Source organism: Vicia villosa, linkage group LG6 (genome assembly GCF_029867415.1).
Source record: "Vicia villosa cultivar HV-30 ecotype Madison, WI linkage group LG6, Vvil1.0, whole genome shotgun sequence".
Taxonomy (NCBI): domain Eukaryota; kingdom Viridiplantae; phylum Streptophyta; class Magnoliopsida; order Fabales; family Fabaceae; genus Vicia; species Vicia villosa.
This window is the reverse complement of record NC_081185.1, coordinates 67,961,439-67,972,673: the sequence shown is the minus strand read 5'-3', so window position 1 is coordinate 67,972,673 and position 11,235 is coordinate 67,961,439. Positions and strand designations below refer to the sequence as shown.

Genomic DNA, 11,235 nt, shown 5'->3' with positions numbered 1-11,235 from the left:
GTATCAAAGATAAATGAAATACATGTTGTTTGTGGTTTTAAGTTGAAAATGTAATGCCTCATGTTTGATGTTTAAAATTTTCCGTACTCTGATTTAATTATAATTACTAGGTAGAAAATGGGGTGTTACAATTATCATAGAAATATATATTTTATTTTAATTAATAATTGTTTTATTTAAGACACAAAATTCTTATTTTCAAATGTTAAATTTTTTATTTTTTTCGCAGGTCACTATCATCAAAATATCCATTTTATTTTAATTAAAAATTATATTTATTTTACTAACATTTTTTTCTTTTTGTATGATTATTCATTGTATAATTAAATAACTAATTTCAAATTTACATTGTATTAAATAAATTTACCTGTGCAGACGCACAGGTATGGTGCTAGTTGCAAATAAAAGTTATTCTGAAAAAATAAAAATAAATTATTACAAATTTATAATAATTTAACATAAGTTTTTTATTTTTATTTTATTTTTAAATAATTTAATTTAATATTATTAATGAAATAAATTTTTTGTTTATATTTTATTTTTAAATAATATAATATATATTATTAATAATATAAAAATTTAATTACAATTTATTAAATAAAATAATAAAAATAACATCTAACTAATTTGTGTATATCCGACAATGATACATCATTATTTAATGCCATGTCATTGAATTTAGACCTAAATTGAAATGGGACTAAAATCCCAAAAAAAAAAAAGTAAATAGAAAAATAAACAAAATTAGATTTTAAAATTAGAGAACCAAAACTAAAAAAATATCAAAATAGAACCAAAGTTACAATTAAATTTAAAAAAATTATAATAGACAATAAATTTTTTATTTAAAATAATTTTTCATTGATATGTATTCAATATTAATTACTTCCATTTAATTGAACATTTGTGTAATTGGTCAAACTTAAATGAAATTTAAAAAGACTATGAAGTACATTTATGATAGTAAATGTTTGATAGGATGTGATTTGAAATTCTGCTTATTCAAAAAATAAATTTGAATAAATCAAGTAACTGGACTCCAGTGATAAACGAACTCCTGCTAAGGACAAAAGTTTGGAGAATACCGAGTTTGATTTTTAATAAAAAAACAATACTTTCAGTACTATGACATGTTTTTAGTCTCTCTAAATATAAATATGACAATATTTAATTTTTAGTTTCTATATTTTTTATTCCTCCAATTAGATTCCATTAATTGAGGTTTACATGGCATGCCATATTAAAAAAAAACAGATTGCGGGAGTTTTAAACCCCCTTTAAATAATTTAGAAAATAATAAATTTTCACAAATAATTAATCAAGTTTACTTTTAATGAATATCTCAATTTCACTTTTATAAAATTAGTTTCTTCATAATCATATTGGGAGTTTTTTCAAACTGCTTGTGAAAATTTATTATTTTTTAAGATATTTAAAGGAGGTTTATGAAGGTGTGAAAATACTAGAAAGGAGGAGTTTGAATAGGGTTTTCAAAACACAAAACTTTTGTAACAAAAAAAAATCTCTTCTTTAAAACAACAAATACTTCACTCTTGATAATAACAATAAATTGCAAGAAGGAAAGAACGAGATATGTTTATACTAGTTCACTTGAAAATTATCAAGCTAATCTAATCCACCCACCAAGGTGATTTCGCCTTATCAACAAAGTCTTAATCGAATAATCACAAGATTATTACAATGCACAAGCTAACCGTGAGTGACTAACAATACATCCTTTAAGACACACAAGTCTTAAACATCCCAAGAAATTCTGACCAACTGGTCTCTTGACGAACAAACAAACAACAGTTTGAATAAAGATTTGTTTACAATGATATGCTTCTATACAAGTTGGATGTAAATAGTAAATACATATTATAGACAAAATGAGAAGCTACGAACAGTCTTTCAGGTTTGTATGAATGAACGTGAATTAGCAGCTTGCTCTTTAAGTCTTCAAGCCTTATATATAGCCAATATAATAATATATCTATTGAAGTGAAAATTTGGAAATTCCAAAAGTTTGGCGGCTTGAACGTGGTGGGGGACAAGATCGTACAATGCTTCCGTCCTTTCATGGTAGTGAAGCGAAACATTCGTTTTGTACCACGTACTATGTAATGCGTAACATTATCTTCTATTCTTCTTGAACCTCTTAGAGGCTGAGAGCATGAGTTAGAAGAAAGAAAATAATCATTGGGTCTTCAGAACTTCAAGTCTTCAGTGTCTTCAGAACTACGTCTTCAGAGTCTTCAGCACTTGGTCTTCAGTACCCTTTGTCTTTAGAAACATAAATCTTCATAACTTCAAGTCTTTAGAATCTTCAAAACTGCGTCTCTAGAGTCTTTAGCACTTGGTCTTCAGATTAGTTTCTTAGACGGGGTATTAGAGTATCACACTTCAGAATCCTTCTAAAGCGTTTTGCTACTGTTCATCAGAACTTTGTGTAGCCCAAAATCGGAATTTGGTATCTTCGGAGGCGTTGGCCACGCCTTTCATCAGATTCAGAACCTGTTTATTAATAGCTCAAAGCAACAAAACATCATTAACAACATCAGATAACAGAATTAGATAACGGAATGAGGATGGACATGAAACAACTTTAATAAAATTAGGAACTGATGAAAACATTTCAGATACTTCATATCCACAACATATGAATTATATTTATATTGGTAGGTTTTGAGTTTGAATAAGTAATGCAACTGGCTTTACGTGTTCCATTGAGTTTATCAACTATAGTCCAATGAAAACTGTGTAGTTCACCTAGGTAAATGAAAAATTCTTTTTCTCAGTAAAAAATTTCAAATGCGCGTCTGCAAATTTTCCATGTATTTAATTAAAAACATCTTTTAATTAAAGGAGGCTTAATCATTATTATATTTGCGAAATTACGTTGGAGAGCATGAAAAACTCCATTTGATTAATTTTGGCAACAAATGAATTTCTCAAGCTTATTTAATTAGATGCTTTGGAATGAAAAGATGGGTAGATTATTTATTTAGATGCTTTGGTTTGCAGAGACTTCTATGGAGAACACAATAAGTTGAGTACATTCAGTCTAGATATTAGAGATTAACAGTCAAAACAGTAATGATGGTTAAATAATTTATTAAAATATTCAAAGAATTCAAAACAATTTGAATTCAGAAAATTAGTCATGCGATAATTACATAATTACCAATGAATTAAGCAATCTAAGGCAATTTTAGTTGGTTAGTAATGTAAAATTGACGATAACCAGTTTTTATATATGCTGGTAGATAAGTTTAGAAAAATGACAAAATACATAGTTTTCTAGGTTTAATGCTTAAGTACAAGCTTAAAACAACATCATCCAACTCATTTAAGTGTGTTGAACTCATCGTCATCTCTATCATCCTCTTCATCACCTGTCGTCCTCTTGAAGTTCATCACATATGTGTTCTCTTGATGTTCATCACCTACGTCATCCTTATCACTTGTGTCGTCTTCTTGAAATAATTGTAGAAAATAAAAAAATGATAAATATAATATCATGTGTCAGATACCGTGTTTGTGTCGGACACTGACATGTGTCAAACACCAAAGAAAAATCTGATTTAAAGCGTCAGTACTATAAAGACTATAATTAAATGTATAGATAAAATCTTACCAGCAATGGTAGCTAAATTGAAAGCAGGAGGAGATTTGACTCCACCTCAACAACATCATTAGCAATTGTAATGCCAACAGACATACTTTGCATAATATTTAATCTTGCACAAATTGATGAGAGTGTTCCACCAACCAAGAAATCACCAACCTCAGTAAACCTCGCAACTGAAGCATAAAGTGAAGGAAAATGCATAGCAAAGACAAGATTGCTTCTACATTTTTTTAAAATACAGAATATCAATTGTTATCCATAACATCATTGAATATTTGTTCACTACAATTCTTTGAATTGTTTTGGCAACGAGAATTTTAAAGAAGTTTGACCGTTAACACTCCACTTGAGCCTAAGCTCACTAGAACCACTTTAATGTCTTTTTCTAGTCAAAACAACACCAGTGATTTCAGTATTTGAATTAAAAATTCTGTCGACAGGTTGTCTTTTTATGATTTTCTTTAAAAGGGTTGAACTCGCCGCTCCCCAATAAAGCGTTTGCCATCGCAATAAGTTCATCTTCATTTGGGGCCAAATGAAGATTATGTTACCTAAATAAAATATACAAACATATTATATTATAGAAAAAAAATTGATACAAGAAAAGAGTTATATAAGCATGAACAACATAAAATTTATGCGAGAATAAAATATTTTATTTATTTTAAAAATGATGCACCATTATACCTTATAATTTAAAAAATGAATGCCAAATTTTACACAATAAATTTAATTTTTTAACATATTAACAAAATCGGCACCAAGTATAAATCTCAATTATTTTTAGTAAAATAGGTATATTATTAAAAATTATATTGTTATTCATACACTAGTAAGACAACCGGCACCACATTATAGTCCAACGTGTCTAGACACGCACTCGGGATCAACTCCTACTTTCTTTATATTCCCCTAATCTAATAGTTGATTTTTAGACAAAACCAGAGGTAAAATTAATAAAAACAAGGTGTGAAAACTAAAACAGATGAATAACCTCAGCCCAATTAATTTTATTTAGCACACTAATTGCATGTTAGGTTTCATCTCTCTTAAGTAGCACATTTTATGACTATTTATATATTATATCACATGTAACTTGCAGTTAAATTTTTTGTCCAAACTGCCTAAAATTCTTGACTCCACCACTGGTCACAAAAACATAACAACGATCGGCGACGCATTGACAGGAAGACGACAATAGAACCAACAACACAATATATGAGAGTCGCATCAACACAATTTCATTTGAGAAACAGTTTAAGCATGTTGTATAAAAAATATTGACATAAGCAATAAATGTTGTCTTGGTAAACATTACTATAAAAAGTGTAGTGTAGTAGAAATTTTGTAAACTCACCAATTTAATTTAATCAAGAAAATTATAGTTGTTGAAATAAGTAAATATGAAGATGTGATAGCATCCGATTTTGAGGTACAAAATTTGAAGTCGGGAAGCTTTGCTCCAATGAAATTGGAGTCGATTTAGAATTTGAGAAGAAGAAAGAGTGAATGAATCTATCATTATATACATGATAAAGAAGAAACAAATTTGATTTGAGTTAATTTGAGGAAATGATAAAGTATTTATAGGGGGAGTGAGGGACTTAGTGTAAATTGCAATGATTGGAAGATAGGTGTTGGTTATCTTGCAATAAAGTTTCAAGGCAAGGGTTTGATTAGTAATTTTCCCAGTTTCCATTTTGTAGCAAATGTCACCATCTTTCTTTTCTTACACAAGTAAATGTTTCACCAATATGAACATTCAAATCACGTGAAACCATTTGGCAATAATGCATCTGCAACACTTTCTCTTTTTTTCCCTTCACTTTCACTTTTTATCCAACTTTATTTTCACTATCTCTGCTTTAATCCTAAGTGGTGGAACCAAATTGTTGTAATTGTGATTGATCACAAGTAGGCATGGTAACGGGGCGGGTTGGGGACGGTTTTTACCTTCCCAAACCCAAACCCGAATCCCGAATCAATTCACGTTACCCCAAATCCAAACGGAAATTGAGAATTAAAACTTAAACTCGTCTTTAATGGGTTCGGGAATCTCCGCCTCGCCACCATGTATTTCATAAAATTAATTTTTTAATAAAAATATTTATTTTTCCAAAAATCAAATTACATTATAAATAATAAAATAAAACAATCTTAAAAAATCTCATGAATACTTGGGACCACGCAACAGAAAAAATATGTGAGATATCATTAGTCAAGACCATATCATAAATTTTTCCAACTTCCCTCGGACTCCCGTATATAAAAGCAACTTCACTCACATTAACACACCTTCATCTATAATCTATTCTATTCTATTATCTATTTATTATTTATTATCTTCTTATTAAAAATTAATTACATGAACTCTCAGTTATTTTTTCATTTATTAAAAGTTAAAAATTGTTTTTTCTTTCTCCATCTCACGATTCCTTTTTATTTTTTATCAATATTTAATACAATTAAATTTTGTGATTATTATTAATTTTACAATTAAATAAATTATTTTAAATTTTGCATGTATATCAAAATACATTTTATATAGTATTAAATATTTTTTTATATAACGGGTTATTATCAGCACAATGTCTATTTTGTTTTAATCAACAATTTGTCTTGATTTGAAATACAAAATTTTTATTTCAAAATTAAAAAAAAAATCTTTCTTCTCACGAGTCTTTTTTTTTCTTCTTCTTTTTACATGATTATCTAATACAATTGAGTTTATACAATTATTTTTCATTTAAGAATTAAGTAACTCATTTCAAATTTACATCTGTATATAAATCCATTTTATATTATATTAAATAATTTTTTAATTTGTCGGGTCACTATCAGCACAATATATTTTTATTTTAATCAATAATTACCTTTAGATAAAAACCCTTATTTTCAAATATTAAGTATTTTTTCTTTCATCTTACGGGTTCTTTTTTTTGTGTATCTTAATATAATTGAGTTTATATAATTATTGTTTATTTTAAAATTAATATCTAATTTTAAATTTAGATAATTTATATCATGTCAAATAAATTCACCTGTGCAGCCGAATATGTATCTCACTAATCTCTTTGAGTAAATGGTTTATTTTCAAACAAAAAGTTGTCAACCATAAAATTAAAACACGTTAAAGAACATTATTTTCAAACAAATATTAAAAATTTAAAATAGTATGTCTGATGTGTTGACATAAGGAAACAAATTTATTAACTATGTTCAAATTTAAACTGATTTAAATAAAATTTATAATAATTGATTTAAAAAATTAAAAGTTATTAAAAAATAAATATTTTTTATGTTTTCAAATTAATTTCTATGAAAACCGCTCATATCAAATTTTAAATTAATTTTATAAAATTGATACAATTCGAACCGAATCACATACATATATTTTTATTTATTGATTTTTATTTTTATTAAAATGAAATATTATATTATTTTATTTTATTTTGATAATTAATTTTTTTTAATGCTATTTTTTAAATTAATTTATATATTTATTTTACGTTATAATTTAATTTAAATATAACTGATTGTTCTCTTTATATAATATGATATATTATATATTCCTTTAAAATTATTATATATAATAAAACAAAAAGAGATTGAAAATTACGTTAACTTAAAACATTTATTGAATTAATCAACTTACATGAAATAGGAAAAACAAAACTCATTTGGTTTCTTTCACAACACTTATCATTATATATAAAACATAAAGTTGTGAGGAGAAATTCTAAAGTTACGATGAGCATGTGATCTTTGGCAGGAAACGAAGTACTATACCTTTCAATAATTATTGTCCGGACGATGACTCTAACCCATAATATCAAGCCATGTGTCCAACGTTTTATTTTATTTATTAAAATTAGATTTTTTAAAATTTCCACGTCGAGCATCTTCAATGGTGCAACTCATTTTGAAGTTTTTTGTAAGATCTATTAAGCCACATTATCTTGAAGCAATTCATCCAATTTTCACTCCAATAGTGCAACTCTAAAAAACACATATTGGATCCCACAATTTTACTTTATATAATAATATTTTATTCATATTAAATTTTAGACTTAATTGCAACTTTAGTCCCCCTATTTTATCTTTTTCTTGATTTTGATCCCTCTATTTTAAAAATCACTATTTTAGTCCCCTTTTTAAATTTTCTGTGCAATTTTCGTCCCCCTATTTTGCTTTTTTCTGCAAAATTAGTCCCTATTCCTATCTCTTTGTCAATAGAAAACTCAAAAGGGGGATCAAATCCGTGATTTTAAAAATGGGGGGACTAATATCGAGAAAAAGACAAAATAGGGGGATCAAAGTTACAATTAAGCCTAAATTTTATTTTAATTCAAAATATTAATGTGTAATAAAATAAATAAATAAATTTATTTAAAATCAAATTTTATAATAATAATTAAAGTAAAAAAAATTATAAAAATGTTAAAGAAAATTAACTTTTATTAAAGAAAACAATTACTTAAAAATTTGTTGATATAAAATAGGGTTAAATAAGTTTTTAGTCCCTATAAATATAGCAAAATTCAATTTTAGTCCCTCTAAATTTTTTCTTTAAACAATGTTCCTCTCAAAATTTGCCGTCTTTAAATTTGGTCCCTCCCGTTAATTTTCACTAACGGAGACTTACGTGGCACGCCGTGGAGAATAGCTGGGCAAAATTTAAAAACGATTGAGATTGTGGGGTTTTTAACCTCCTCTAAATAAATCCAGTAAAAAAGAAAGATATTGGTTGTGAATTTTTGTTGAACAATTTGCGAGCAAGGTGTTAACTGAACAATGTCATCTTCTTTCTACTGCAAACTGAACAATTTACTTTAGACAAACATGAATTGTGCAATGTAAAAGGAGCTTCTGGCACAATAGTAAAATTGAATTTTAGCTATGTTTAAGAATCGGGATTACTCATAGGTAAGGGCTGTTGCAGCAGATAAGTCCAGAGTGTGTGCAATTTTTCCAATCGTCTTTAAGATTTTATATCTTCCCTGATAGGTAGTCTTGTGTTTTTCATTCATTCTCTTTGTCAAACATACACATCTTCTAGATTGAAGCTTGATATATACAAATTCTGCTTGTTTACAAACAACCTTCATTCTGTTTTGACCATCATGCTCCTTGACCCTGTTCTAGGCTTCTACCAAATGATTCTTGAAGTCGTAAATTATCAAGTTCCTTTCAACTAGGAATTGGGTTTCCATTGTAGATCGTCCATGTTACTTTTTTTAGTGTAAGCAAATTTCTACCACAAAGAGCCATAAAAAGAGTTAATTTTATGGAACTGTAATAATTGACACTATACCTATTTTCAATTCAGTGAGGCTGTGTAGGCTATTGTTCACAACCAATATCTTTCTTCTTTTTCTTGGATTTGTTTAAAGGAGGTTAAAAACTCCCGCAATATCAATCGTTTTGAAACTTTTGCCAGGTATCCTCCACGTGGCGTGCCACGTAAGCCTCCGTTAGTGAAAACTAACGGGAGGGGCCAAATTTAGGGACGGAAAACTTTGGGATGATCTTTGTTTGAAGAAAAAATTTAGAGGGACTAAAATAAAAATTACTATATTTATAGGGACGTCAAATATATTTAACCTTTTAAAATATAGCTAATATATAAATATTTATAAACATATAAATTATTAACGTAAAAAGTTATAAAGTAGAATGAAAGAAAACAGTTTTATCATTATTTTATTATTTATTAAAACTGAAGAACGTTGCATTGCAGTGCAATGATTTTTCAGCTGGAGAACTCCACTAATATTCAAAATCAATGCAACGTTTGTCATGTTGGAAAAACCGAGAAAAAACTCCCATTGAAGTTACTCTTAGAAGACATAATGGAAAAGGTGGGGTAATAGCACTTTATTTATTCACCTTATTTTGTTTTTTTTACTATATTAGCTATAGTTAAATTATTTCAAATAAAAGATTATAATTTAATAATTGATCTAAAAACCCGAATCGGTGATCAATCCAGTAACGATACTGGGTCACTGAATTACTGGTCAGACCAGTGAGTCACTGGTCAAACCGCATGGCTCTTGACCCAGTTTATATAAAAATAAATAAAAAATATTCATTACATAAAATTTGTAACACTATTTTTTTTTTTAAAAAAATAAAACACCTTACACAACAGTATAAGTATAATAATATAGAAAATTATAAATTCAAATAATTTAGAATAAACAAAAGGATGATTGGCATCATCATGATTCATTCTTGTATTTATAAATTCTAATAACTTAAAGTCACAAATACTTTATTTATATGATGACAATAAGAAAACAATACATCAAAGTAGCTTAATGCAAATGAACTCTTCACAAATTCTGTTCACTTTCATAATAATCCATAAGTTATAGAAACTTATAAATTCACTTTTAAAATAACAAAGCAGTACATCAAAAACTTAATGTAGAGAATTATAAGTTCAAATGAGTTACAAAAACTTAACATTTCATAAGTTATAATATTATAATAACTAACAAAAATCCAAACTCAACCATCCATAATTTATTTATGCCCATGGAGTCAAATTGTCATAATCTTGATATTCATATCCATTTTCGGCTTCTTTGACTTTAATTTTGAAAACTTCATCTTCTCTGGCATTGCTTTTTTCTTGATTCACATTATCAACAATAATGTCTTGTGCATTACCAACATCTCCATCTTCATCCTCATCTAAATCTAATTGATCTATAACAATATTTTAAAAAATCATTAACAAATAAAATATAGAGATAATAAATACGAGACAATAAAATTGATTCAAAACCACAAACCACATTATGCTCATATTAGAACATACCAATATCACTTGAAATTGGTTGGATGGTCATATTTGCAAGGTCAATGCGTAATGCTTCCAACTCTTTATTGGTTAAGAGAGGTGGTGAATCCTCTAATACCCAACTAGAATGGTCACCAATTGTTTCAATATTGATAGGATCATAACTCCCATGACGTGTTTTCCTAAGCACACATGAATTAAAACTAAGAATGTGTATTGAAATATATAAGTATAACGATCAGAAAAAAATAACCATAATAATACCTATTTTGAAGTCTTAAGTTGTAAAAAACAAACACTAAATCATTGAGCTTTTGATTCTCCAATCTATTTTTTTTCTTGGAATGAATATGCTCAAATATACTATAATTGCGTTCACAACCTGAAGCACTACAAGTTTGGCTTAAAATACGAATAGCCAACCTTTACAAAGTTGGTGTACCAGTGCCATAAGTTTCTCACCATTGATATGTTTATAGCATGCAAATAAATAAGTCAATAAACATATTGAAACATGAACTAAAATTTATATTAATAATTAAAAGTTATGAAATTACCTGCTCTCACAATACATCGTTCATCCACAACTGATTTCCTTCCAAAATCTAATCACCATCTTTGAATATTCTCATCTCATCTGTTAACTTCAATCGAAGTTCAAAATTTCCATTAGTATACTTTCAATGATATCTAAAAGTCCTGATGTTGTGGATGCATGTTTTTCAAATTCTACATCATTATATCTACAAGCTAGATTCAACCAATAACCGGCAGCATGAAGATTTTTGCGGAG

At 27.5% G+C, this 11,235-nt stretch overlaps 1 long non-coding RNA gene across 1 annotated transcript; it reads right to left on the bottom strand.

The window, feature by feature from the left end:
* Positions 1-3,084: 3,084 nt before the first annotated feature.
* Positions 3,085-5,168, bottom strand: LOC131611620 (uncharacterized). The gene is made up of 3 exons (XR_009287053.1): positions 4,989-5,168; positions 3,638-4,182; positions 3,085-3,473 (listed from the first exon to the last, which is right to left on the bottom strand). It is a non-coding gene; the product is annotated as an uncharacterized LOC131611620 (long non-coding RNA).
* Between the last annotated feature and the right edge of the window lie 6,067 nt (positions 5,169-11,235).